At 52.4% G+C, this 26,726-nt stretch overlaps 1 protein-coding gene across 1 annotated transcript in view; it reads left to right on the top strand.

Annotated features, from left to right (window-relative positions):
• Nucleotides 1-1,035: 1,035 nt before the first annotated feature.
• The window catches only part of LRFN2 (leucine rich repeat and fibronectin type III domain containing 2), a 188,408-nt gene continuing 162,717 nt past the window's right edge, over nt 1,036-26,726 (top strand). Inside the window, exon 1 of the mRNA XM_082347817.1 lies at nt 1,036-1,442. The gene's annotated coding sequence lies outside the window, so the exon portion shown is untranslated. The remainder of the gene's footprint in view (nt 1,443-26,726) is intronic.

Below are 26,726 nucleotides of genomic sequence, written 5' to 3'. Positions count from 1 at the left end.
TGTTGGAGTGGGGACTCAGCTATGTGCCACGTGCCTCGGACAAGTCGCTTTACTCTTCGGAGCCTCAGTTTCCTCACACGTCAAATGAGGGTCGCTGGGAGGATCAAACAAGGGAAGGCGACGTGCAAACAGTTGGCGCCACTGCACACTTCACGGATTCTGGCGATACTCACGAAAAGTCTAAGCGTGCGTGTGCATGCGCCGGGCGCTCATTTGTCCTGGGTCGCCTCGCTAGGGTGTCGGAATCAGAACCGGGCCAGGGCTGGGTGGACGCGAGCCTCCCAGCCCCCACCCCCAGCACAGGGCCGGCGCTGTGGGGTTTTTCTCCGGCAGGCGGCGGGCTGAAGGCTGCACGGCGCGCTCTGCACGTGAGGCGGCAGCACCGGCTCCGGCCGCAGCGCGCAGCCCGGGCCACCCGGCTAGCCTGGCGCAGTGGCTGCCCGCGCCGCTGGGCCGCCGAGTCCACCCTGTCGGCTCCCGGAGCGCGAGGCCCGCCTGCCGCCCTCCCCGGCCCCCCGCCGCCCCTCCGTGCGGGCCCGGCTGGCCAGCGGCTGCCCTCGTGCCACCCCCGCGGGGTCCTCGTGCCCTCCGGTTCCGGCGGCCGGGTGGGTCGGCGCGGAAGGGGGTGCGCCTCGCGGCTGGCCCGAGGCTGGCTCCCGGCTCCTGCAGCTCCGCCGGCCGCCTTTGGGGGCGGCCTCGCCGGGGAGCTCGGAGGAACGGTGCGCACGGCCCGGGGTTCCGGGCGCCTCCGGCCGCTGGGCTCTCTCTGCCGCCGGCCTCGCGCGGCCGCAGCAGCCGGTCCGGTTCCCTCCCGGCTCCATGCGTGCGATCGCCGAGCGTGTGTGTGTGTGACGGGGGCGCGCGTGTGCGCGCGCGCGTGTGGGGCAGTGTGCTTGCGGGGCTTGCGGGGGGAGTGTGTTTGTGTGCGTGTGGGTGTGAGTGCCTGGCTCGTTCTCGCTGAGACACACACACACTCTCTCTCTCTCTCTCTCTCCCTCTGTCTCTCTCTCTCTCTCCCTCTGTCTCTCTCTCTCACGCACAAACCGGCTGGCTCGTCTGAACTTGAAGACGCCCCACATTCCAAGATGCCCGAGGTTCCTGGGGATGCCCGGGGTTCTTCGATCTGGAAAATCCTACCGGCGTCCTCCTAGGGAGGGATTATCTGGGTTTTTTTTTTGCTTTTTTAAATCTGGAAGAGAACAAGTTGTGCTTTTTCCTCCCTTCTTCTTGCTAAATGCCGTGGATATAACTGAATAAACCGCTCAGGGCTTTCCCCGCGTGGACGTCCGAGGCCACCATCTGCCTACGTTCGCCGGAGCCGGAGGGCTTAGCTCGAGCCGGTCTTGGGCAGGGAAGGATGCGTGGCCGAGCCAGGGAGCCCGGGCGCCCCGCGGAGCCCGCCTCGGTGCCTCCCAGCCGGGGGTAGATGCTGCCTCGCCCAGGTGAGTGGTCGCCGCCGCTGCGTCTCAGCGATCTGGGTGTCCGCGGGAGCTCGGCGCTGCGCTGAAAGCACCGGGGGAGCCGGGAACTTTGCATCCCTTTCTTTTTCACTTGAGGACTCCCTCACTGGGCAGTCATATGAATACCCTCTTCTCTTTTCGCCCATCCTTGTCGCGGGAGGTTTTCTTTCCTTTATTTCCTTTTTTTTTTTTCCGATAGTGGGGGGCGAGGAGCGGGGAGAGCGGGTCAGTGTGAGGCCAGAGAGCAAGAGGGAGAGACGGGAGCCGCAGGTAGACGGAAACGTTGAAACAGCAGGAGAACTTTGCCACCAGCCCACTCTGTTGCATCTCTCCACATGCGAAGCCTGGCTAGAGCGATTGCTGGGGGCTGGGTCGGACGCCAGGGCTCCCTGCGCTCTGTGGGCTGGGTTGGGTGGGGTAGAGCCCGGTGTGGAAGGTTGACTCAGTGCTGATGGAGGGAAGGAAGGCATCATTGCAGTTTCGGGAGGCAGGCAGGTAGGGCAACCTCAGGGACCCTGTCCTGTCTTCAGGTAGAAGGCAGGGAGATCAGGGAGATTGTGCGTGTGCAGCTTGGGGCATCAGAATGGCATGATGAAGCAATATGGAAACTGGCATTAGCCGTGCCTAGCTGGTAGGTCTATCTCCCACCCAGCCCTGCCCTGGTTCTAAGGTTGGCCTGGGCAGGGAGGAGGGAAAGCAGTGGACAGCTGCTTGGAGGCCGGCAGTGCCTTGCTCTGCACAGACCCTAGGGGACGACAGGGAGGTGTCCTGCCCATCTTTCCTTCGCCCCAGTACAAAGGACATAGGCAGCGAGTTCGAGGGAGACAGAGCCCCTGAAAGCCAGAAACTGAAAGAGAAATAGGAGGGAGCCTGAGCAGAGACCGCAAAGGGACTGAGCCAGGCCAACACCAAGTGCCTGCTGAGATGTCCTCAGACAGTCAGAAACCCGCGGGGAGAGGGTGTTTTTCAGAGCCCGCACTCCGAGCTGGAGTTACAGGCACGGCTGTAGATGCTGACCCTCTGCCCCGCCACTGTGGAGTGTGTGTACGTGTTAGTGTGATTGTATGTGTGTGCATGCATGTGTCAGGGAGGGGGGACCTCTGTGGCTGCAATGGGTTGATTGGTCTTGTGGGGCTGGGGGAGGGGGCGGCTTCAGGAAATTGAGCCCCCGGGGCTGGGGAGGAGCAAAGCGAGGCAGGAAACTGCCAGCTGTGAAGTTCCTAGGGACCAGGCTGAGAGGTTCTTGTTGGGCTGTTGTACGTGGATGGGGGCCAGCCTGGAACTCACGGTGGGGAGACCCAGGTGGGGAGATTGTGGGGAGACTGGGAGCGCAGATCCTGGGTCTTGGGGTTGTGTGCTGGGCTGGTCGCTGCCCTCTACGAAGAGCTTTATGCAGCCGCTTGCAGTGGAACCCAGCTGGCTGTGAGACTCGCTTGTGGGGTACCTTGGGGGCTGAAGGGAATCAGGATCGTGCAGGGAGGACTCGGAAGCTCACGAGGGCCTGCACTTGGAGCCGGCAGCCTCTGCAGACCACACCAGCTGCCTCGGCCCTTCGGCTGACGCTGGAATGTCGTCTCTCCCTTCTGACTCTGGCTAGGGGTGCGGAGTTCCATCTCTCTCCTCTGGCTCCTCATGTGCTTCTGTTCAGGCCCCCTGCCCAGCCCTCAGTTTAGAGCTTCTGGTCTAATTCCTGCCCAGGAATGTAATTACTTATCTTCCTGCCCTTGCCCTGGGGAATACAAACAGCCAACTTGGCATTTCTGTTTCACCCTCTGGCGGTGCTTCTCTGGGCGGTGGGCTCTCAGCTCCATCCCCTGTCTAGACCGGGTATCTGGCTGCCTGCTCTGGGGCTCAGGCTCCCAGCTTCTCTGAGATGCCAGTTCCTTTCCCAGGCCCCGAAATCTGAGAAGCTGGGGAGTGTGGCCTGAGAGAGGGTGAGCAGGGAGCTTCCAGGAGGCGAGACTGAGGAGGCGATGGAGGGTGGAAAGGGTGGGAGATGCAGACGAGGTAGGTGGGGCCACTGGGAGAATCCAGCAGCCTTTTGGCCACCCAAGCCCTGGTTTGGCTACAGTGGAAATCGTTTTTGTGTCTTGGCTGCAGCTCTGAAGTAAAATCAAGGATCCAGGGGGGTTTTGGCCTCCAAGTGTCAGGAATGTCAAGTCTCTCTAGCCTGTGGGGTGGAGCAGTTCTCTTTCAGAAAGTCCCCTGTCTTGAAGTGGAGATGAGTACAATATTGGCGTCTGGCAGTTTTCCATTCTGATGGGGGAGGCTTCTAGACTGAGAGCAGAGATGTAGAGCAGAAAACAACCAGAGACAGCCGAATGGAACAGGACCCTGGACAAAAGCAAGAACGATTTGGGTGTTTTGCAATTTTATTTTGAGTACAGTTAGAGTTTTAGGGTCCAACTTATTTGAAGGGATAGAGTTGTCATATACAGGCATACCTTGGAGATATTGCAGGTTCAGTTCCGGACCACTGCAATAAAGCGTATATCACAATACAGTGAGTGAAACAAATTTTTTGGTTTCCCAGTGCATATAAAACTTATATTTACATTATATTGTAGTCTACTGAGTGTACAAGAGCATTATATCTAAAAAAACCCAATGTAATACCTTAATTAAAAAATACTTTGTTGCTAAAAATTCTAACCACCCTCTGAGCCTTCAGAAAGTCATAGTAGTAACATCAAAGATCACTGATCACAGATGACCGTAACAAATACAATAAAAATGAAAATGTTTGAAATACTGCAGAGTTACCAAAATGTGACACAGAGACACGAAGTGAACGAATGCTGTTGGAAAAATGCTGTTGCCAATATACTTGCTCGATGCAAGGTTGCCACAAACCTTCAACTGGTGAAAAGCACAATGTCTGTGAAGGGCAATAAAATGAAGCACGATAAAACAAGGTATGCCTGTAATGGAATGGAACCTACACTTGGAAGGCCTGGGTTCAAATTCTGGCTCTGCCACATCTTTGTTGGTTAAGCACTGGAGCCTCTGTGCTCTCCTCCGGTGACAGAAAATAATAGTATATGCCTTGCAGATGTGTATGACCCCATATTTGTCTCAGCGCTCCCCAAACTCCTTTGCAGATCTGGAGGACTGTTTGGGTGGAGGCGGAAGGTTTGGAGAGAGGGAGGGGCCCTCAGAGACACGGAGGATAGTGTCCCCAGCCTCCCCTGCCACGTAACTGCCAGGAGGGTTTGATGCCATCACATGTAAACTGATCATTAAAAGACTCCAGGAAGCCCTCCAAGAAAACTTCGGGAAATGATATTTGAGAAGCAGATTTCACCTCTGGGGCTGTGGCACCTGCTTCCCTCCCTCCCTCTTGTTTGCTTTGGATTTTTACAGCCATGCACATTTACTCAGGATGCTCGGACTCTGTGTTTTACAAGTGTCATCTATCACCCTTTGCTACCTCAAGCTTGTGTGTGAAATATCTTCCAGAATCCAACCCCTGCCTTTCCTTCCCTGACTCTGCCTCTTGCTGCCCCAAGAGTGGCCTCACAGGGCTGGTGTCGGGCCCAGGCTAAGTGAATGGACACAGCTCCTGCTGGGGTCTGTGCAGGGCCTGTGATTGGACCTGGGTCCCGTCTGTGGAGTTGGGTGGCACATCCAGTCGGGAAGAGGGGCTCGAACCCAGACATGTATTTAGTGGGATCTGACTAATGAATCACCGGAACAGGAGTGGAGAGGTAGTCTAACCATCATGGGCAGGCCTAAGAAAAGGTATATTCAGGGAGCAGGAAGTCAGGTCTGGAGATAGGGACCAGGGAGAATAGCCATGTTCAGTATGCTCAGGGTGAGGGCAATCAGGATGGCTTCTTGGAGGAGGTGAGGATTTCAGGAAGAGCAAAAGCCCATTGAAGTCCATAGAAGGCAGATTTTGTCTTCTTGTAAATTCTCAGAGGTCACTGGGAATTTGGGGAGTTTCAGGCATGAGGTACTGAACAAGTAGAATGAATGTTCTGAGAAATTTCTTAGGCTATCAGGACCAGCTCCTTCAAACAATTTCTTGTTTGCTTATTATGCGCCAGGCACAGTGCTAAGAGCGTCACATTATTATCTCATTGAATTCTCCCAATCCTGTGAAATGGCCACTGTTGTTACCTCCACTCTACAGATGGGAAAACCGAGGTTCAGAGAAGTTGGGTGCCTGCCAGTTAGCTAGTAAGTGGCAGAGCTGTCACTCAGTTCTCATGTCTGTGTGAATTCAAAGCCCACACTCTTAACTCCTCTGTACTGCCTCTGTCCCAAGGTGAGGATCAGTAGGCATCATGGGTCAGCACCTCTGTAAGCCCCGCTGTCCTCCTGGCCTGCCTGAGGAGGAGACTTCAGAGCCCCCATCACAGAGCCCGGAGGAGCTCAGCGTTCTCATGGGCGTCCTGCCTGCCTTTCTCGCTCACACCTGCCTGTTTAAAAGTTCCCATCAGACAGTCAGCATTGTCCTCCTGGACAAGGTGGAAGATGGGATAGTAGGCTGAACACTGGACCGTGAGTCAGGAGACCCGACTCTATCACGTGTGACTTGGGTTGGGAGCCCCTGAGGCCTGGTTTCTTTACTGATAAGTCAGGATGCTAATGTTGACTTCCCAACATTGATGTAAGGGCAGGCCTGTGTGAATGCGCTTTATGCACTGAGCAAGCCCTTTAGCACTCAACCCCTTCCTAATTGCGACCCCTTCCTAATTTAGACCGAGTAACTAAAGTGTCAATGGCAATAATGCCCAGATATGAGGGCATTACATGTGGGCTTTAATGTATCAGTTTCATGTGGGACTGGAGTTCCCCAATAAGATAACAGGCCAGGCAGGTAGACACTGTGCCTTCCGGGAAAAGGGATGCTACAGAACCTGCAGAAGAGGGATCTTTGGTCCAGATAATTGGGAGGGATTGGTGGCAGGCAGCTAGGAAGGGACACACTGTTACATATATCATTTACTTTTGTAATCAGGTGCCATTACTGAAGCTTTGGCACCAGAGAGGGTGGAGGGTGTTAGCCTTCAGCCTGTATTTCTCAATCCTTCTTTCATTATTGCCCTCTCGCAGGAAACTTTTTAGACACAATTTTTTATAATTGCACCCCCATGAAATTTTAATACCACAGATATGCTGTATATCTGTTTATGTACTGTAGGTACAGCTGTGCTTTGTATACAAAAAGAGTAAGCTGCTTTCTCACCCCCTCCCAATAACAAATTTTTGTCCCCTTGGGGGCGCTGTTGCCACCATTGCGAATGCAGGTTTTAGGGCTAACGGACTAGGATTAGAAAAAGAGGTAGATTTGAGGGAGGGAGAATCCAGGAGACGGTGAGGACAGATTCGCCTCGGCATGTCGCTGCCAAGAGTGTGGTCCATGAGCCGGTAGTGTCAGCATGACCTGGAAGCAGCTAGTGATGCCAAACCCCATCCCACCCCAGACCTCCTGTATAGGCGTCTCCATTTTATCAAGATGGGAGGTAGGGGAAGGGTTGGAGGCATGGTCCTGGAATACAAGGCTAGTCTGTGAACAGAAGGTCAAAGGAAAAGGCACGAGAAGCCAGCTCGTTAAGCTGAGTGCTGATGCACCAAGCACGTTTAAGCAGTGACACCATCTACCTGTGTTGTGATCTATTGCTCTTTATTTTTTTCCCGGTGATTCCTTGCATTGTAGCTGCAAGTCGTGTAGGAGGTGTGGAGGTCCCGTGGAGGAGACGCAAGGCTGTGTATGGCCTTGCTTCTGAGCAACAGAAGGCCAAGCATCTAATTTGGACAGATCTGGGTCTGCTTTCTTGAATATCCCCAAGGGCCAAGGCTAATGGGGACCAGACCAACCCGAGAGACAGACTAGAACTGTAGACACAAGACTTAGGTGTTAAACTGTGTCAAGCTGGATTAAATAGCAAAACTGAGCTCTTGTAATTTATCAACCTGCTTGGGGTTGTCTGCATGGAGTCTTAGTCTCCTTGCCGCAGTCCTGTATTTACAGGGCAGCCCCGAAACACGAGAGACTGCAAAATCCCAAAGTTGGGCTCTTCAGAACTCTATGCATTTACAGTCAGCCCTCCTTATCTGTGGATTCTGCGTCTGTGGATTCAATCAAAATTTTTCAGAAAAAAACAAATCTCAGAAAGTTCCAAACAGCAAAGCTTGAATTTGCCATGTGTTGGCAACTATTTACATAGCATTTACAATGTATTTACAATGATTTACAATGATTCACATTGTAGTAGGTATTATAAGTAATCTAGGGGTGATTGTAAAGTATATGGGAGGATGTGCATACGTTAGGTGCAAATACTATGCCATTTTATAAAGAGATTAGAACATCCGTGGATTTTGGTATCTATGGGGGTCCTGGGTACTGGGGAGACAACTGTGCACTCCATACGTTAACTCACTCACAGCAGACACAGCATGGGAAGCAAAACGCTGAGTCTCTCTTAACTCATTTTCCCTCTGTATTTCCCTCCTGGGCCATCTCCCCTCAACACCCCACTTCGGTCTAGGCCAACACAGGGAGGTCTTCCCTTTCGCCTTAACTCAGGTCTCTAATAAAACTTCACAGGGATGCAAAATCTATTTGGTCCTCCCATCTCCCCTCCCTAAGACTTACTTTCTACTCTTTTCCCCCAAAGCTAGCACTCTCCTTCCTAGTTACCCTTCCTGATCTATTCCCCTGTTAAGGCAGCTTTAGTCAAATAAGCTGGGGGTGGGGATTTACTATGATCACCAACTAATATTGGGAGTCTGTGCAGGCTTCTACTTCAGACTAGTAGTAAACTAGGTCTTGCTGTGACATGACTCTCTTTGGTCACCCAAATGAGTGACATATGGTCACTCAGCCTGCAGGACTTGGAGGAGCTTAGGGAGTAAGCTGGGCTCAGGCTTCGGCTTGGGTCTCAGTACCTGATGAGAAAGAGATGTGGGAGCCCCCCCACTGGGTGATGGCAATGGAGGTGAAGGCATGCTTGGCTTTCTGAGCTCCTGGAAACCCCTGGAAATGCCCAACAAGGGCTATAAGATGAGGCCCGGTCATTCTAAAAAGGTATTTAAGATTCCTGGGTGGGCAAGTTGATCCTTTGATTCAGTGTTGCCCGGTAATGAAGCCACTATAATACCCAGATAAATCCTCCTGGGGCAGGAGGGAGGGAGGATGGATGGCAACTTGGAGTCAAGGAGGTAAAAGGCTAGAGGTCGTCGTACAGCACAAGGCAACAGGTCCTGGAGGACTCACTGGGGTGCAGGGGAACCTGGAATAAGTTCTCTTTCAGCTTTGTCTGGAACTCACCAAGTGATCCACGCGCTAGGTGATGGAGCTGCACTGGAGTCCTCTGTCCTTCTCTGCTGGGACATGTGTGCACTCATGTGGCTGTTTGGTGATCATTCCTTCCTGGCTCTCGGTCTGCTCTCAGGAGCTTTGATTCACAGCAAACCTCCTGCAATTGAGAAATTCCACCCAAGGTCAGCCCCACCCCCGGACGTTCCAGCCCCAATTCTGCCTCGCTTCCACCGAGGTCTCCACCTAGGTGCGGGAGAGGATTGGACCGTTTCTGCCCTCACAGGGTGGAGGAAGCCCTGTCATGGCCATTTTTCATGATGCTTGTTTGGGATCAAAGTGTGGTCATCATGATTTGCTGGCACCATTTTCATGGTCTCAGTCCACCCCACCTCTTGCGGCCATAAGTTCTGTACTTTGCTGCTAGTGTGGGAGTGAGGCGTCCTTTTACTTGTTCTAAGGTGTTCCCTCCACCCCATCAAGCTTTAAAGCCAGGAGAGCCTGTGTGTTTAGGATTTGGTGATCAAGCCCACGGTCCTTCATCCACCTCTTTCGTGACTAGCTGGTCAGCAGTCCTCACCGATTCAGTTTAATTCAACAAGCAGTTATTGAGCGCCTACTGTGCACCACCCCGCAGGCCAGATGCTACAAAGATGAATCATCTCTCCGGTCTGTGTGTGCACACAGCCCTCCACCACACCGATCATTTGATTTCTACTCCTGTATTTTTTCCAGCCCTGCCTGTGGACTCCAGGACTTGGTGGAGGTGGGAGTTGGGGTGGGGATGCCCAGCTCTGGCTTGTTTCTAGTGCCTTCCCTCACCTGCATTCCCATGCATGTGTGTGTGTGTGTGTTTGCTCAGGACTCAGCTAAAGGTCACACACAATTAACTACGTGATGTAAAGCCAACGATGGTGATGATGGTGGTGGTGGAAGGGTGATGAGGAGGACCACTTAAGAAATGCACTCTCAAGCTGCTTTCCCAGTTCCCTCCCTGCCCCACTACTTAGCTGACATCTTACCATCTCACCCAAATGCAAACTGACTGGATGAAGAGATTTGGGGGTTGTGGTCCCAGTTTAGGGGCAGCTGACCCTAAAGGAACCGCTTAATCTTCCTCCTGGCCTGGTTACGTGCGTCACAGGGGCTGAGCTGGGAGAAGGGGAACTAAGGGGAGAGTCTAGAATAGACATAAATCCCAGCCCCTCTGTCTAGTCACAGCTTCTAAGCACATGACACATGAGGGCTGTCACACTGGGGGCAGGACGGTTTCCCAGGCCTTAGATGGGCAATAATCTGGGCAGGGGGCTGCTGGCACAGAGAGATCGCAAGTGAGCAAGGCAGGCTCCTTACTCTTGAGAAACCTTCCTCGGATGGGGAAAGGCCCGCTTTTTGTCCTTCGGAAGTTTAGGTCTAAGAGGAGCATGGAGGAGAGAAACATGCACATTATCCGGGAATGCTTAGGCACGGAAATATGTGGATGCAGATCCTTCTTATATAGGGAGTGTGTGTGCACTGGACCCTCATTCCTAGGGCTTACATTGTGTTCTCTTTTCCTGGTCATGTGAGCAGATTACTCTCTCTCTGCCTTGGTTTCCTCATCTGCAAAATGGGGATAATAATAGTACCCATGGCATAGGGTTGTTAGGAGAATTCAGTGAATTGCTATAAGCGAGGTGCTGGGAGCAATGGCTGGCACGTGGTGAATGCTGTGTAATGTGTGCTGTTATTATTCGTGGTAGATAGACCAGTGGCATTTTCCTAAGCGAGGAGAGGAATGACCGTGGACCGGCTTAACGGATGGTCCTTTCCAACAACCACCTCCTAAATCGTATAGCACCTTGGGGAATTTCATAATACTCTCCACATGATCTCATTGGACCCTTTGGACAATCCTACCAGGCAGGCAGGAAGAACAGATGTTATGATTATACCCATTATACATGAGAGGAAACTGAGGCACTTAGAGGTCACTAAGTGGTTCCTGGTCCAGTTGGGTTCTTATTACACCTTACAACTACGCTGTGTTCAGCTGAGGGGTTGGGGGAATTTTGTGGAGGAGGGGTTAGGTGAACATGGCTAATGGGTTCGGGACTGGACCTCCCACGTGGGCCTTATTCATGTAGGGGTCAGATCATTGGAGAAATACGCCACAGTGTGGGAGGGCGTTCATGGCATGTTCCAGGTCAGCGTGCCTAGGCTGGATCTACAGGGCGCGTCACAGGGGAAAGCGCGACACGGTATCTCAGGGGATGGGAGTTAGCGGCAGGGCCACAGAACATGTTGCTTTGGGTCCTTCTGAAACCACTGTGCATGCCCTGGATGGGGGTGGGGGTGGGAAGGTGCTGGGGGCCCTAAGGAGGTGGGTGTGGAGCCTGGATTGGGGAACACCTTCTGTCAGGGAAGGAGGCATCTGATTCAGCCTGGTCTCTATGTGGAGAGAAGGCCAGAAAGAAACATCTCCCTGCGCCATGATTCCTGCCCACCCCCCAACACCCATTCCCCAGGGCTGATTCTGGTGGTGGAAAGAGGGACTTCCTGGCTCTTTTGGTTTGAAGAAGCTGGAAAAGCATCTGGGGCAAAAAAATGAGCCTTGAGCCAGGACACAGAAGAGAGCATGAGACCTCCAGCAGGGATAAAGCAGATCCAGAGGAATGCTGGGGTGGGGGGGGGCAGGGTTTCAGGAACTGGGGGCATCGGGTCCAGGAGTGGATTACGGGGTCAGTGTCTAGGTGTGACATGGGGTGATGATGGAGGGAGGGTGTGTAACCACAGGGAGGGGACAGGAGTCAGGGAGGTGGTGGAGCCACAGGAGGAGAGCTGGGATGGGAGCTAACCGGGGCCTGGACCTCAGGGTCACTCTTAGCACAAAGTCAGGCTGCCTGGAAACCAAGCCCCATCCCATCCCTCCTTCCTCGAGGGGAGAGGTCTAGGCTCCAAGCTCATTCCCAGGACTTTGAGATCAGCCTGTTCCATAAATCTCAGGCCGAGTGAATATGGCACATAATTGGGAGGCACTGCAGGTACAAGTGGCCCCAGGCAGGGGGAGAGAGCAATGGCACGTGAGTTACAGGGGAGGCTGGCAGGGCGCTGGTGGCTGGCCCAGCTTGGGGTGTGAGTTATCTCGGGTCGGGCCACCCTGCCCTGCTGCTGCTCTGTGGCGCCGGGCTGATATTTACTGTATATTGGTTTTTAAATTACAGAACAGCATCAATTCCCTGCTCTTGAAGTTCAGCCCTCACTCGCTGTTCCTGTCTCGCTTGGCCTTTCTCTGCCTCTCCTCCTCTTTCTCCATCTGTCTTGTCTCTCTCTCAATTCAGTTTTTAATGCAGAGTATTATCTTACATTGTATCATGTTACCCCATAGAACTGTGTTTCTATTACCTCATATTTATTAGAGTATGCATTATTTTTATCCCTTTCACATATACAGTGCTTGATGGTTTTTAAAGCTCGACTCACAGCCATGTTTATCTATTTTGGATCCCATGACAGTGAGGAAGTAGGGCAAGCAGAGTTGTCTCCATTTAAAGGTGAGGAAATGGGCTCAAAGAGGCTAATGGAATGACCAGGTCATGTTGGATTGAATTATATTATATTATACCATCAGAATAATAGCTACTGGGTATTGAATGCTTATAGTGGGCCCAGCGCTGTTCTAATGTAAGCTTTTTGTACTCATTTTATCCCCACGTTAGTTCTGTGGGGTGGGTACTTATTAGTTCATTTTACAGGTGAGGAAAAAGGCCCAGAGAAGTTAAGTTGCTTGCCTGAGGTCACACAGCAAGTAAGAGGGCAGAGCTTGCATGTGAACCCAGGGAGCCTGGCTCCTGAGCCCACACTCGTATCTACGATTCAATCTGTCACATGCCGTGACAGGTAGTAGGGGTAAGAGGGTAGGGATAGAGGTGGGATGGCTTCCTGGTATACGAGAGGCTTTCTTATTCTTGTACACCTTCAATTTCTAGAATAGTTTTCCTGCACCCAAGGGAAAGGCTTGGGGGACCTCGTGGCAGCTGGACATGCCCCTAGAGTGGGGTTTAAGCTCTAATCACAGGCAAAGCTGCTTGGAGCTGGGCCTGGCTCCCAGGGGCCCAGCAGGTCAGCAGGCATCAAAGGAGGAGCTGGCGGTGCCCGGGGGCCCCACGTCTTCTGCTGGGTGCAGCCCCTTCCCTCCCTGGGGAACCCCTGCTGAGCATTGCCTCCCTGGGGTTGCAGTGAGTATGAAATGAGTGAACATCTATGAAGTGCTACAGTGTCTGGCGTAATTTACATGCGTTCTCCCATTTCGTTCCCCTACTATCTTTGCAAAGTAGGTATTACCTCCCTTTGTGCTGATGTGAAAACTGAAGCTCAGAATAGCAGTGGGATTTGCTCTGGGTCTCAGTTGACCAACTGACCCTGTTTGAGTCTGAGGGGATTCCTGGGATGCAGGACTTTCCGTTTTGAAACCAGGGAAGTCCCAGGCCAACTGGGATGAGTCCCAGGTCACACAGACACTGCATGGCTGAGCCAGGATTTGACCCCAGTCATGTCTGATTCCCACTCCATGCCCTTACCCACCACTCTAGACTCCCTCGGGCATGCCGCCTCTCTTAGCTGCCCACATTTGCTGAGCCCTGGCTGGCTTTAGAGATGCTGTCTGACTTCATCCTCACAGAACCTTGTGAATTAAACATTCTTATCCAGAGTTTACCAAAGAGGAAACTGAGACACAGAGAGGTGAAGTAACTCGCTTGGGGTCACCCAGACAGGAGATGGGGACTTGTACCTGGCTATCTGGCACCAGTGCCCCACACTCCTGGTCACTTTGCTACGGCTCCCCTTGTATCTCTTCCCAGTTCCCTCCACCTTCATGGTCTCATTTCCTCATCCTAGTAGCTTGTGGAGTAGACAGGACAGGTACTTTTATTCCCTGAGTACAGGTCAGAAAATGGGAGCTCAGAGAAGCCAAGTTACTTAGCTGATGGCACAGAGCTCATAAGTGACAAAAGCAGGAAAGGTTTTGCCAGGAGTTCCCAGCTGGTACTTCCCACTGTGCTTTCCTTGTTCGGTAACTGGGAGGAGGTCCCCGGCCCAGCCCAGCCCAGTCCTGTTCAAACTCCTGGAGGCCTGAGGTCTCAGTCATCACTGGGTCCCCTGTGCAGAGGCTGGTTTCTGGGCTTGGGCTCTGGGTTGTCATCCTCTGATCCTCTCTCAGCAGGTAGAGGAGGGACCTGGCTGCAATGGATACACCTGCTGGCCTCACAGCTCCTCTCCTCCCACTGGCTGGGGACTGAATACAGAACAGGCTGCATTTTCCTGGGAGGGCAGTAAAGGCTCTGTTAATGCCAGGCTTCCTTCTCAGGCAACGAAATAAAAGAGCTGGGAAGGACAGTGACAAGAGTCTATAAATTCTGAATGATGTTCAGGAAAGTAGCCTGGCCCCCAGGGCCCATAAAACCCAGGCAGCTGCTGGGTCGAGGGTGATTTATGGGCCCCTGCGTCTGCCACAGGGTCACCTACACATCACGCTTCCCACTTGTAAGGTACTTTTCTTTTTAACCTCCAAACTCTTTTCAGGGTTCTTGGCATTTCATGGTTGTCCTCAAGCCACTCACAGAGATGAATTACTCCCCATTTAACAGATGGGGAAACTGAGGGCATCGAGTGTGTTGATGAATAGCCCAGGCTCGCATAGGGACCCAAGTCCCTTGAGTCTGTCCTGGGAAGTTCTCACTAACATTTATACTGATTAGACACTTACTACCTGCCAGGAATTGTTCTAAGCACTTTACACTTGTTAACTCATTTAATCTCGCCACAACCCTAGGACATAGGATTATTGTTGTCACTGTCATTTCTATTTTATAGTGAGGAGACCAGGCAGAGAGAGTTTAAGTCACTTGCCAAGGACCACAGAGCCGGGAAGTTGCAGGACTGTAATTTGGACCGGCATGCTTAACCATCACGCCATTAGCAAAACGTCAGAGCAGAAAGGCCTGTGACGGTGAGCAGGGGCCGCTGCCATCCCTGGGCGACCCGGCTGGCTGCCTCTTCTCAGGAGACGGGTGGGCCCCTCTGTTCCAGGTGCTCTGCTCAGCTTCAGCACAGCCAGATTGAGACATTCCTAAAGGAGCAGTGAGGGCAGGCAGGGGCTGTGAAGGCCGGTGGAGAAGCGGCCGGTGGAGAAAACCCTGGGCTGGGGGTCCGGAAACCTGAGTCCTGGCCAGCTTAGCCACCAACTGGCCATGTGACCTAGGTGACCCCTCTGAGCCTCCTGCCCTTTGCCTCTGCCCTCCTCTGATTTGACAGAGCATCTCTTGGTTTTGGGGGCCCATCTGGTGGTGGCAATGGCAGCAGAAGTAGGACCACAGAAGCTCCAACGCCAGGCCTGGCCCTGCCTTCACTGTCAGAAACCCAGAGCAGCAGTGGGTGCCCAGACTTGCAGCTAAATGCCTGAGCTATTTCAAGCGTCAGTCACCACCTGGAATCTCGAGGTTCCACCGTTTCAGTTGGGCACTGGGCTGTGGTCACCTCCCTCCCCATTGCCCTGCCTAATGGGGTTTGCTGGGGGTGGGGGAAGGGATGGGGCTTGGCTGCTGAAAATTGTTACAGCTCTACCACTGCTTTCCCGTCAGAGGCGGGTGCTCAGCCATGAGGGTGGGCTGAGGGGCTCTGCTGGGGACAGAGCGGGTGCCACATCCCTTTCTTCTGGCCAAGGTCTGTGAAACCCCCAGATCGATGGAGGAGAAAGCAGGCAGAGGGACCTCTCCTAGTTTCCTCCCTCTGAAATTCTTCAGGAAGCTGCCAGCCTGCCAGGCTTTCATTCAACTTTCTTGTGGATGACAGATGTTTACCAAGCACCTAGTATTGGTCAGTGGCTGGGTTTCAGAGGCCAATTAGTTTGGTCTCTGCCCTCAAGGTGCTTCCAGTCTGGGAGGGGAGGCCGAGAGGTAAACAGCCAATTACAACACACTGTGATGGTGCTGCAATTGGAGGTGAGGAACTCAGAGAGCCTCGTGGAGGAGTCGATTCTCTCCAGCTCCACAGCAGGTGCCTCTCGCTCAATGGCTGCACTGGGCGCCTCCGGCCCACCCTCAGGTGGACACTGTGTGCCCTGCTGAAGACCTCATTCCTCTTCTTAGGTGGCTTGCAGAGGCACTGCCCCTTCAGCTTCTTTACTTGACTGTGCCCTCTCCCCACCCCCCGACTGGACTTCCACAGTTCCTAGAACACATCATGTTCGCTGGCCCCCTGCCTGGGACACCATGTCCCACACTCTGCCTGGTCCTTCTCATCCTTCAGGGCTCAGCTTAAATATTGCTCTTGGGGATGGCCTGACCACCCAGTCTAAAGTCAGCCCCTTGCTGCTGTCACTCAGGCAGCATTTTTTCCCCCATATCCCTCTTTCTACTCTATTTGCTCATTTGTTTATCACTTCACTCTTGCAGCCTGTGAACGATGTGAGGACAGGAATTAAAAGCACAGACTGTTGCTCAGACTGCCTGCCTGCAAGTCCTGCAGCAATGCTCACCAGCTGTGTGACCCTGGGAAAGTCATTTCCCCTCTGTGTGCCCCAGGGGGGTAATAATAGTACCTACTCCATGGAGGTGTTGTTCCGGTTTAATGAGTTAATATGCATAAAGCACTTGGGACAATGTCTGGCATATGTCAGGTGCCCAATAAATATTAGCTATCATTATTATTTTTATATCCAGTGCTTAAAATAGTGCCCAACTCAATAAGTATTTGATGATTAAATGAGACCCCTGGGCTGAATCTTCAAGGGAGTAGGTTAGGGTTGCTTCTGGGTCCTAGATGCACACTGAGATCACCTGGGCGGTGGGGGGGGGGGGGCTTTAAAAACCAGTGATGGCTGGGCCACAATCCCAGGAGAGCCTTATTTAATTATTCTGGGTGTGGCCTGGGCATTGGAGTTTTTAAAGCTCTCCTGGGATTCTGATTCCAGGGTTGAGAACCATGGAGATGGCACTCACAACACCAAGAAAATCATGCAGCTGGAAGGCCTCAGTGAAGGATGTCCTTGAAGAGGGAGCAGAGAGAGTGAGGCCAGGGCAGGGGAGTTGAATGGCAGCACAGAAAGGAAGGGCCCCTGTGTGCACTGCTGAGGAGCTTAGGCTTTGTGGGGAAGTCAGTGGGGAGCCTGGAAGGCTTTTAAGCTGGGAATGACATGGTCCGATTTGCCTTTAAGGAAATCGGCCTGGGTGGCTGTGTGGAGGAAGGATTAGTGTGAATGAAATTGAAGGCTCGGAGATCAGAGGACAGAAGCCCTTCTGCCACCACAAGAGCAGTTCAGGGCCTCGTTCATCCAGAGAAGGCGACTGGCTTGTTCCCTGTTTAATTACTTAATCCTCCTTGGCATGTCTGATCAGTGAAATCTGGACAGTGCAGGATTCCTCCTTGCCACCCTGCCCCCAGCTGCATTTGAAACCCCTGTCACTCTAGGCTGATGTAAACCCTATCTTGTCCTGACCACAGAAGGGCTTTTCTGTCTGAGTTCTAAGCCAGGCTCCCAAGTGACAGCAAAAATTCTCTATTCCACAGCCTTCTGGCCCTTGAGCTGGCTGTTTCAAGCTGGAAATCCCTCCCAGGTCCACTTCCTCATCTATGATGTCCTCCAGCTTGTGATCTAAATGTACCGATTTTCCCCAGGTTCCAGGCCGGTCCACCCTTGAAGGAACAGGCTGCCATCCCCAAGCCCTTCTTTCCCAGCAACAGCTGGAGTGTTTTCTTCATCTTCCCCTGCACCTGGTTTGTAGGTGAGAGTCGCACTTTCTGACTCCCAGGTCCCCAGCCACCAAGCTATTTCCATCTCATTGTTCAATCGTCCTAGATGTGGATGTGGGTCCAAGTGCTGCCTTTGAATGGCAGGGCTCTTGACAAAGTGACCCACGTCCTTCCCACCGTACTGCACTGTATACCACCCCTTAGAGGCAGTATAGATGCATGCTTCAACCTGCCTCTGCTACTTATGGGCTGTGTGATCTTGGGCAAGTCATTTGACCTCCTTGTGCCTTAGTTTCCTTATCTGTGAAATGGGGGTGAAAACTCAGAGACATTTACTTAGTCCAGTGCCACCAGTGATGGCCATGGGTTTGGATTGGCCATCTAATTCCGAGGATACAGTGGGCTTTACTTTACACCTTGTTTCTTAGCATTAGGGGATCATTCAGGACAGGACAGGAAATAAAGCACACAAAGCATCTTCATTTTCATCTCATGGGGAGGTCCAGCACCTGCTCACTTAAACAACTTTTTGGCCCCTTGCTCGCACGGGGCACATCAGCTGCTGTGGATAAGAGCTGAGATGCATGTGTGTCTCCTTGGTACAGAGAAGCTGAAGCCTCAATTTCCTGCCATCTGTACACCATTTTAGAGACCCAAGGCCTTCCTGCCAGCTCACGGTTCCCCACAGATAGGGGTTTCACGGCACACAGGACAGACACCGCAGAGCACATGTGCCTTAACTGTTCTGTGGGGGGCCAGCCTGGGCCATTTCCCCAGGGCGTCCTAGGCCAGCCCAGGCTGCGTCAAGCCTTGACTCAGTTATCTGCATATAATGTTTCTCATGTGAGGGGACAGTCAGTAGACTGCTGTCAACTAACAAAGGCAAAGACCGGATTTATAAGAGAGAGGAGAAGAGAGGGAGAAGCTGCAGACCATCTGGGAACAGTGAATCTTGTTTTTACATTTTGGAGAGGGGGTGAACTGATCAGCTGGCAGCTGGCAGTTGGTCTGGGCATTTCTGTTCTTGAGTGGCTGTCTAGGGGCATCAAAGAACACAATGGAGTTGTTAGGAACTTTCCAGAGGAATCTCAGGAGTTCTCCTGGGGGTAAAATCTCAGCAGGATGCCTGCCAGGGCCACCTCACCAGCACCTCTGCCTTAGCTAGGCCAGGTCTGCACCTTCCCCCTCAGAATTCCTCAGCAAGGGGCTGCTGTGGGGTTAAATGGGTCAGTGCATGCAAATTCCTCCAAAAAGTGAAGAGTAAGTGTTCATATGGAAATAAGTTCACAGTGAATGTCTAGTAAGTTCTAACTACTAGTGCTTTCCTTCTCTGGGTTCCATCTGTTGGCCTCTCCAGCTGGCATTGCCTAGTGTCCCATCTCTCTTCTGGAGCTGAGATTAGGAAGGGGAGAGGAGGAAGATGGGGACCCAGAGAGGAAGCCAAGAACCAAGACAGCTTTGGAATAGTTGGTTTTAAGCGATGAAGTGGTGAGGTTGCTCCCCTAGGGCCCTTTAGGGTCTGGGGTTGAGGGGGGTATCTTTTTTCTTTTTTTAGCCAGGGCAGTATCAATCAGAAACGCCCCCATCATTCATAATTCCATCCTATTGGCTGGGAGCCAGCTGTGTCCACCATTTTGTTTTTTTCTCAGCTGTGAAAGATAAGTAGAAGCCCAGAGAAAGCATGTCTTGTCCTGTCATCCATAAGGACCCTGGTAGCAGGAAGCTGTTCCCTTCCTGAGTGGCTTCCCTCTCTACTTCCTTTTCTCCAGGAAGCCAAGTGGGCTGAGGGACGGAGTCGCAGAGGCTGACTCGGATCCTGGCTGTCCCAGGGGCTTGCAGTATGATCAAGAGGGTCTCCTCTCTGGCCCGCTTCTGTTTCCTCATCTTTAACACTGGGAGATGGAAGAGCTACAGACATAATATCCTAAGGACTCTAGGGAAATGGGCCTGCCTCTTTCAACTTGAAGCCTACTCTTTGTGTTTCTCTTTAAGGCTGCTCTCAAAGGTCATCATCCCAAGGTTTGGCTGGAATATAAGTGTTAGGGGTCCTACAGTGATTTGTCTTGGGATCCCAATCCTCTTCCAGATGGTCCTGGCTGTTATACATCCTGCCTCAGGGCAGGAAGAGCAGTGCGCCCTCTACTATGGGCTGAGAACTTCTGTTTTAGAGATGTGGGAAGGCTAGAAACTCCGCATCAGTCATAAGGCTTTTATTTGAACGGACATGTGCCATGATGATGTGTTTCTGAGTCTGTGTCTCAAATCGTCAGAGCTTTGATGGCAGGGCTGTCTGCCTCCATCACTGCACACAGCACCCGCTAAACCACACACGAGGAGGGGATGCTTTATGAAGATTCATGCTTCTGAGATGGTGAGGACTGCAGTGGTGGTGGGGATGGAGGTGGAGGAGGTTGGGGTGATTGTGGGGATGCAGGGTATGACTACAATGATGGTGGAGACGGTTGTCGAGGTCATGGTGTAGGGAAAGGCTGGAGAGACAGGGCATCATAGGCAGGTAAGAAGTATTTTTGCTAGTGGCAATGGAAAGGCATTGAAGGACTATTATTATTTTTATTGAAGTATCGTTGATTTACAATGTTGTGTTCAATTTCTGCTGTACAGCAAAGTGATTCAGTTATACATATATATACATTCTTTTTCATATTCTTTTCCATTATGGTTTATCATAGGATTTTCAATATAGTTCTCTGTGCTATACAGTAGGACCTTGTTGTTTATACATTCTATATTTAATAGGAAGGATATATATTGAAGGATTATAATTTAAAGGAAGGGGAACCAGATTTATGTTTTGAAAAGCTTACTTTAATTGCATGGTGGAAAACTACTTGGAAGATGGCAAGATTGAATGGATGTAGACCAGTTAAGATGCTACTGGAATAGTCCAGGAGAGAGAGAATGATGGCTTGGATTGGGTTGATAGAGGTGGAATGGAGAGAAGTGGGCAGAAGCTGGAGCTACTTAGGTGGTAAAATCAATGGGACTTGGTGATGATTAGATAATACCTTGATCAGACTGGGGGAGCCGTGAGTGCAAAGGGTGAGAAGAGTTCATCTTATTGAAGATGAACCTTAAGTTTCTGGCTTGGGCAACTGGATGGATCATTAGAATGTAAGCTGCATGAGGGCAGGGACTTTGTTGTGTCCACCTGTATGCCCAGGCTCTCAAGCAGCAGCTGGCACATGGTAGACCCTTAGGGTATGTTGGTTGGATGACTGTTGCTGTTGACTCTTGGTTCCGATTACGATGGACACAGTATATTACAATTTTTGGTTCCCATGCCCATGTCCTCCACTGGACACCAAACAGTCTGGGAGCTGGCCCACAAATGGTTAATAGTTACAGAGCTGAACCTCAGACTCTGATGAACCCGAATTTAAATCCCAGGACCTTCCTTTACTGGCTGAATGATTTGGGGAAAGTTACTGAACTTCCCCGAGTCTCAGTATATTCACCTCTAAGATGGGGATAAAAAGAGTGCTTATCTCACAAGGTTGTTATACCGATTACATGAGGTAATATAATGCTGTAAAGCACTAAGCCCAGTTCCTGGACCATGGTTGGTGGTGGTAGTCATTTAAGAAAAATGAATCATCTGTATCTCGCATCCAGCACCGTGCCAGCATGCAGAGGGTGTGTCTGCAGGGTGACGTTGAGGAAAGGAGTGGAGGCGGGGAAGCTATTGAAGACCTCGGGGACGGGGCTGGGGAGAACGGGAGATGGATGCTTCCACATGCATCCTGTCACTTCCACCCTCATTTCCATTCTTGCTTCTCAGCAGTCCAGGAGATGAGACTGCGACGTAGCCCCCAGGGCTCATGGCAGGCCCTTGGTGCCGATGGAGAAAGCAGAATGTCTGGGGACTCAGCTGCTCCCACATCCACCTTTGCTTCAGCTGAATTCCAGCTTAGTCACAAAGAAGTGTGTTTTAAAAATAGCAACAGGTGATGTTCATCCAGATGGAAGCCCCTAAAAACCACTGCTCCCTAATGGTCTTTGCTCCATGGTGAGTGACTGTGGATTGACAGGGGGCCCCCGGCAGCCGCTGCTCTCTGTGCCTTTCCTCCCATTGATGGGAAAGTGAGGTCTCAGCAAGCCTGAGGACCCTGCGGGGCCTCCCAGAGAAGGAGGGGGAGGGAGCTCACTGGCCCAGCAGCTGCCCCTGCTGCCGTCCTCGTGCGTCCACACTGGAGAGCGAGCGAGATGTCCACACCCGGGTCATCTGTGGGTACTGTATATGTGTGTAGGGAGGGGTTTCTGCACGTGGTGCCCTTTGAGCCATCTGTCAGCTTAGAGTCAACCCTCAGGGAGATGTGGGTGGGACCAGAAGCTTCACTTGGTCAAAATCTGGACTCGGGCCTTAGGGAGACACCCATGTGACACACTCCTGCACAGACAGAGGCGTAGGTCCTGACCTTCACATCCTCTGTGGCCAGCCCTGCCCTCAGACTCACCTGCAGCCCCTTGAGGGGCACAGCCATGGGCAAGCCCCACATTGGGCCTCTTAGAATAAGGCAGTGTGTGTGCGTGTGTGTGTATACACCCACGCGCACGCAAGTGCCTTTACATGGACAATGGAGCCTCAACAGTCAATTTCTAAGGAAGTCTTCACTTCCAAGTGGTGACAGAAATAGACTGCGTTTCTTTTGAGAGCTTTCTCTAGCTGGTGAATACAATATGTGTGTGATGGCAGGACCAGGAGGCCCCATTCCCGCTGCGTCTCCAGTGGCTAAGGTCCTTCACCTTGGGGGCAGCAGAAGAAGACTCCAGCAAGCTCTGCCTCTGGCTGGAACCACAGGGTCCTGGCAAAGTGGCCCGCTCTCCAGGCGGACCCCGTTTCCTGTTGGGGATGTGAAATTGGAAATCTTGTCTCTCCTCAGGCCCTTTTTCCCTCCTCCCTTTGTACCCCTTCCCTGGCACTCGCTGGGCCAGCTCCTAGTTTTTTCCACTCTTCCAACCCCAGGAAGCCCCCCAGCACTCTCCAGTTCTGAATATGAGATAGACATCCCTCCTGTGTCCCCTCTGGTGCCCTGTACTTCCCCAGTCCCAGCACTACGGTGCTACCATGCCTCCTTCTGCCTTCCCTTAATTCCCACCTCCAGGAAGCCTTCTGAGATTGCTCCAGCTCCGCCTTGCCCACAGCACCCACCTCATTCACCATGTGTACCCTCCTCCGCCTCTCATCGTATGTTCATTTTTAAATGCTCTTTCTCTTTGTCACCGTCCTCATGCTCTAGTTGGGCTGTCATCCTCATTCATTCATTCATTCATTCATTCATTCTTCAGATACTCATTGAACTTCTTGTCTGCTATGACTAGCCCCTGGGGCCATGGAGGTGAGGAAGACTAATGGTTTTCTGCTTTGGGACTCCTTGACTCCAGGTCAGCAGGGGGAGGAGTGGGGATACCCGGGGTTCCCTGAAACCTGAGGTTGCAGAACAGCCTGGGGAGGCCTAACTGGGGACAGGGTGTCACCTGGAACCCGGGAAAGTGAGCAGCCTGGGTGGGCCACCCTGGCCTGCCACAGCCCAACCCCTTCCTCCAGCCCCTCTGGAGCTTGTCCTCGTTGGAATTCCCTCCTCATCCCACCCTCCCATCAGGGCCAAGTGTGGGAAAGGTGGGGCTCTTGTTTTTCTAGTATCTGAAATGGCCGTGCCTCTCCCTTTCCCTCGTTTCTGAGCAGCTTCTTGTCAACCCCTTGAGCGGAGGTGCCTTCTTGTGGAGGTCCAAGGAGAGAATTAACAGTGGATCCAGCTGCGCCCGGGAACCCCCTGAGCCGGCAGTGTCTACAGCAGCCAGCCCCCAGCAGGGGAGAGGACACTGCCTACGGTGTAATGTGCCAGCCTCCCTGGGCAGGCCTGGGCAGCGGTGGGAGCAGTGCTCATGGGGAGGTTGTAGGAGACATGGGTTCTACCCCGGGCAGCCCCAAGCCAGCCATCGGCCTCCCTCTGCAGGGGCGTCAGGTTCCCCAACTACAAAATGAGGGTCGCTGCTAAAGCTCCCTGGGGCCCCTTCCTGCAAGCCAGCTCTCCTGCAGCCATACAAACCTTGTCCTTTACTTTCTGTTCCTCTGAAGGCAGGGGGCTGACTGCAGAGAGCTTCCAGGGGGCTGTCCCAGCTGCCCTTTCCCTAGGACCTGAGCTCCCGGCACCACCTCATGGTCTGGTGGCTGTGTGTCTCTGAGGTTCTGTTGAACATGCCTCCCTGCTGAACATGCCCTGCTGTGACACCCAGGTAGAGAATAGCTCCACACTGAGTCTAATCAATGATACCCCAATAAAAATTTTTTAGAAAAACACGTTATTTGTAAAAATGAGAATGGAAGTGTCCAAGAATAGGGGAAAGGATGTATTATGGATGGAAACAAGATAGAAGACTTAGAAAACTATTAAAAGTATTTTTAAAGAAAAAAAAAGAGCTGTTCAAAACATCCCTTCCACAGATGGACACACCACATAATTGCTGAATCAAATTATAGGGAGGGAGGCAGAAGTCAATTAGGTAGATTTGGTAGATTTGGGGGTGGTCTAGGTCACCTACATTAGTGGCTTTCAAACTTTTTTTGACTGGAACCCAGAGGAAGAAATATATATATATATATTTTTTTTTTTTTTAATCTTTTTTTTTTTTTTTTTAAATTTATGGCTGTGTTGGGTCTTCGTTTCTGTGCGAGGGCTTTCTCTACTTGCGGCAAGTGGGGGCCACTCTTCACCGCAGTGCGCGGGCCTCTCACTATCGCGGCCTCTCTTGTTGCAGAGCACAGGCTCCAGACGCGCAGGCTCAGTAATTGTGGCTCACGGGCCTCGTTGCTCCGCGGCATGTGGGATCTTCCCAGACCAGGGCTCGAACCTGTGTCCCCTGCATTGGCAGGCAGTTTCTCAACCACTGCGCCACCAGGGAAGCCCGGAAGAAATATATTTTACATCACAGCCTAGTAGGTACATTGGACACGTACAAATACCCAATGTGTGTATAATGGAAATTATAATGGAAACAAAGATATTGTGAAACAATATCCTTACTAAGTACAGTACTCCTATTCTCTTCTTTCCTCTTCTCTTCTCTTCTCTCTCTTCTCTTCCATCTAATCCTACCTTATCCTGTTCTCTTCTGTTCTACTCTGCATTCTGGTCATGATCTATTGCTTTGATGCCATCACCCACCAATGGGATCATGAACTGCAATTTGATAAACACTGATCTGGAGTGATCGGGCAGATCTGCTGTGATGGGTACAGGGAGCTTCTGTCTGTTCCAATGTGTGTTAGTAAGAGCAGCTTTCCTCCTGGAGCATGTGCCGGCTGGCCGATCCGGAGGACTTTCACTCAGCAGCATGCCAGCAACCGCAAACCCTTTCCCTGTGGGAGTGAGGCATGCCCTCCGCCTGCCATCCCTGCCCCTATATTTCCCTGGTGCTGCCGAGGTATTTCTGAATATGTGAGGGTCCCTGGCCTCACAAGGGCTCCCCTGCTCAGGGGTAGTGCCTGACGCATCACAGCATCCTGGCCTGGTCATGGGAAGAGCCTGTAGAGCCTGGAGTACGTGATCTCTGAAAGGTGGGAGGTGGCGAAGGCTGGAGACTTGTCCCAGACTCAGTGGGAGGCGGGGTCTCCTGGACTGGATTCCATTCAGTGCAAAAACACTCATTTAGCATTTTCTGTGTCCCCCGCACTGTAATACATTAACGCCACAGAAATGAAGAGATCTCTCAACAAATGTTTACCGAGCTTCCTCTGAGCACTCGGCCCAGGGCTGACGGAGACAATGCCGAAATGAAGGCGATGCAGTCCTGCTCTCCAGGAGCTCGTATCTGGGGGAGGCGTGTGTGGACAGATGGTTAAAACTGTCCTTGGCTTTGGGATGGCCAACTCAGGACTGAGCCTGGGAAGTGGAAGAAGGAGGAAGGCCGGCCCTTGTGTACCAGCTGCTCCCTCATGAGTGGGATGTGGAAGAATGGCAGAGAAGGAGAAATGAGAATTTGTGAACAGGACTGGGGGAGACTGTCCAGGATGGGGAGGTGGGGGCCTGCAGGGTGGGAGAGGTGGAGTCAATGCGGCTCAATTTGGGGAGGGTGCTGGGCAGGGGTGGAGGGGTAGGTTTGAGTCACATCCCTCCTGGCCCTTGTGGGATCTCTGATCCCTTGCTGATCTCAGAGCCTGGATGACTTCTCAGGGTCAAAAGGCAGGTAATTACAGGTGGGACCAAGTAACCCCCTCAGGGGTTACTTCCTCCCTCCCCTCCCTCCACCCCTCCCCCCACCCCTCCCCCAGCCAGTGCCAGGCTCAGACAGGCTCCCCTGCTCAGGTCTGGAACAGTCCCAGCCAGACCTAGACCGGGGATTCCCAGGATGCGGGAGTGTTGTATCCAATGCCTGGCTGTGCTCTAGGCAGGATTTACGAAAGCGGGAGTCATAAACTAAATTCAAGTAACGTCTCAAACAGTGACATCGGGCAATAGACTGAGCATTGGAGGCAGAGTAATGGCTTTGCTTAGGAGCCCTGATTTATGGCATCATCAGGAAGCCTCGAGGCCCTGCTCTTTGCCAGAGGAGCATTTAGAGGCTGACCCCTCCCCACCGGCCGCCAGGCTCCCGTTCTGCACAGGATGAAGGCAGGAGAGCAGAGCAGCACTGCCTCACCCCCACTCACCCCCAACACAATCAGCAGCTTCGTCTCACCATCCTGACATGCTTCTCTGCTGCGATCCGCACCCCAGCATATGCTCCTTGCCCAGCCCCCCACTAATACTCATTGTTGTCAGAAATCACTCCTGTGGGTGCCTTCTCCTGATGCTGGCACACCTGTCGGGGTGTGCTGCTTGCACCCTCTGTCTCCCTTCACAGTTCAGGGTCAGGGTGAAGCCCGGCCTGCAGACCCTGAGCTGCCTCTGACCGCTGTGGACCTTGGGCAGGTTACGTAGCTTCCCCGTGCCTCCGTTTCCTCACCTGCATGACATCACCCACCTCATAGTGCGTTCTGTGGGGATTAAATGACAGGATGCAAGGAAAGTGCTTGGAAGAGCAGAGGGGGAGCTCTGAGTAATAGGAATAGGAGCTGATAATAATAACAATCATTATTATTATTATTATTGAATGCTTCTAACATAAGTATCGTCCTCGCCTTCCCCACTAAACCCCAAACTCCACAACGTCAGGAACCCTCTTTACTATCAGATGGAAGGCATCTCCTCCCACTCTGCCCGCCGTCCCCCCTGCCCCCCGCCTTCCTGTGACCCACTGGCCTCCCG

This window comes from Balaenoptera borealis, assembly GCF_965194805.1.
Source record: "Balaenoptera borealis genome assembly, chromosome: 12".
NCBI lineage: Eukaryota > Metazoa > Chordata > Mammalia > Artiodactyla > Balaenopteridae > Balaenoptera > Balaenoptera borealis.
The sequence above is the reverse complement of the archived record's forward strand: the minus strand, read 5'-3'. Positions and strand labels throughout refer to the sequence as shown.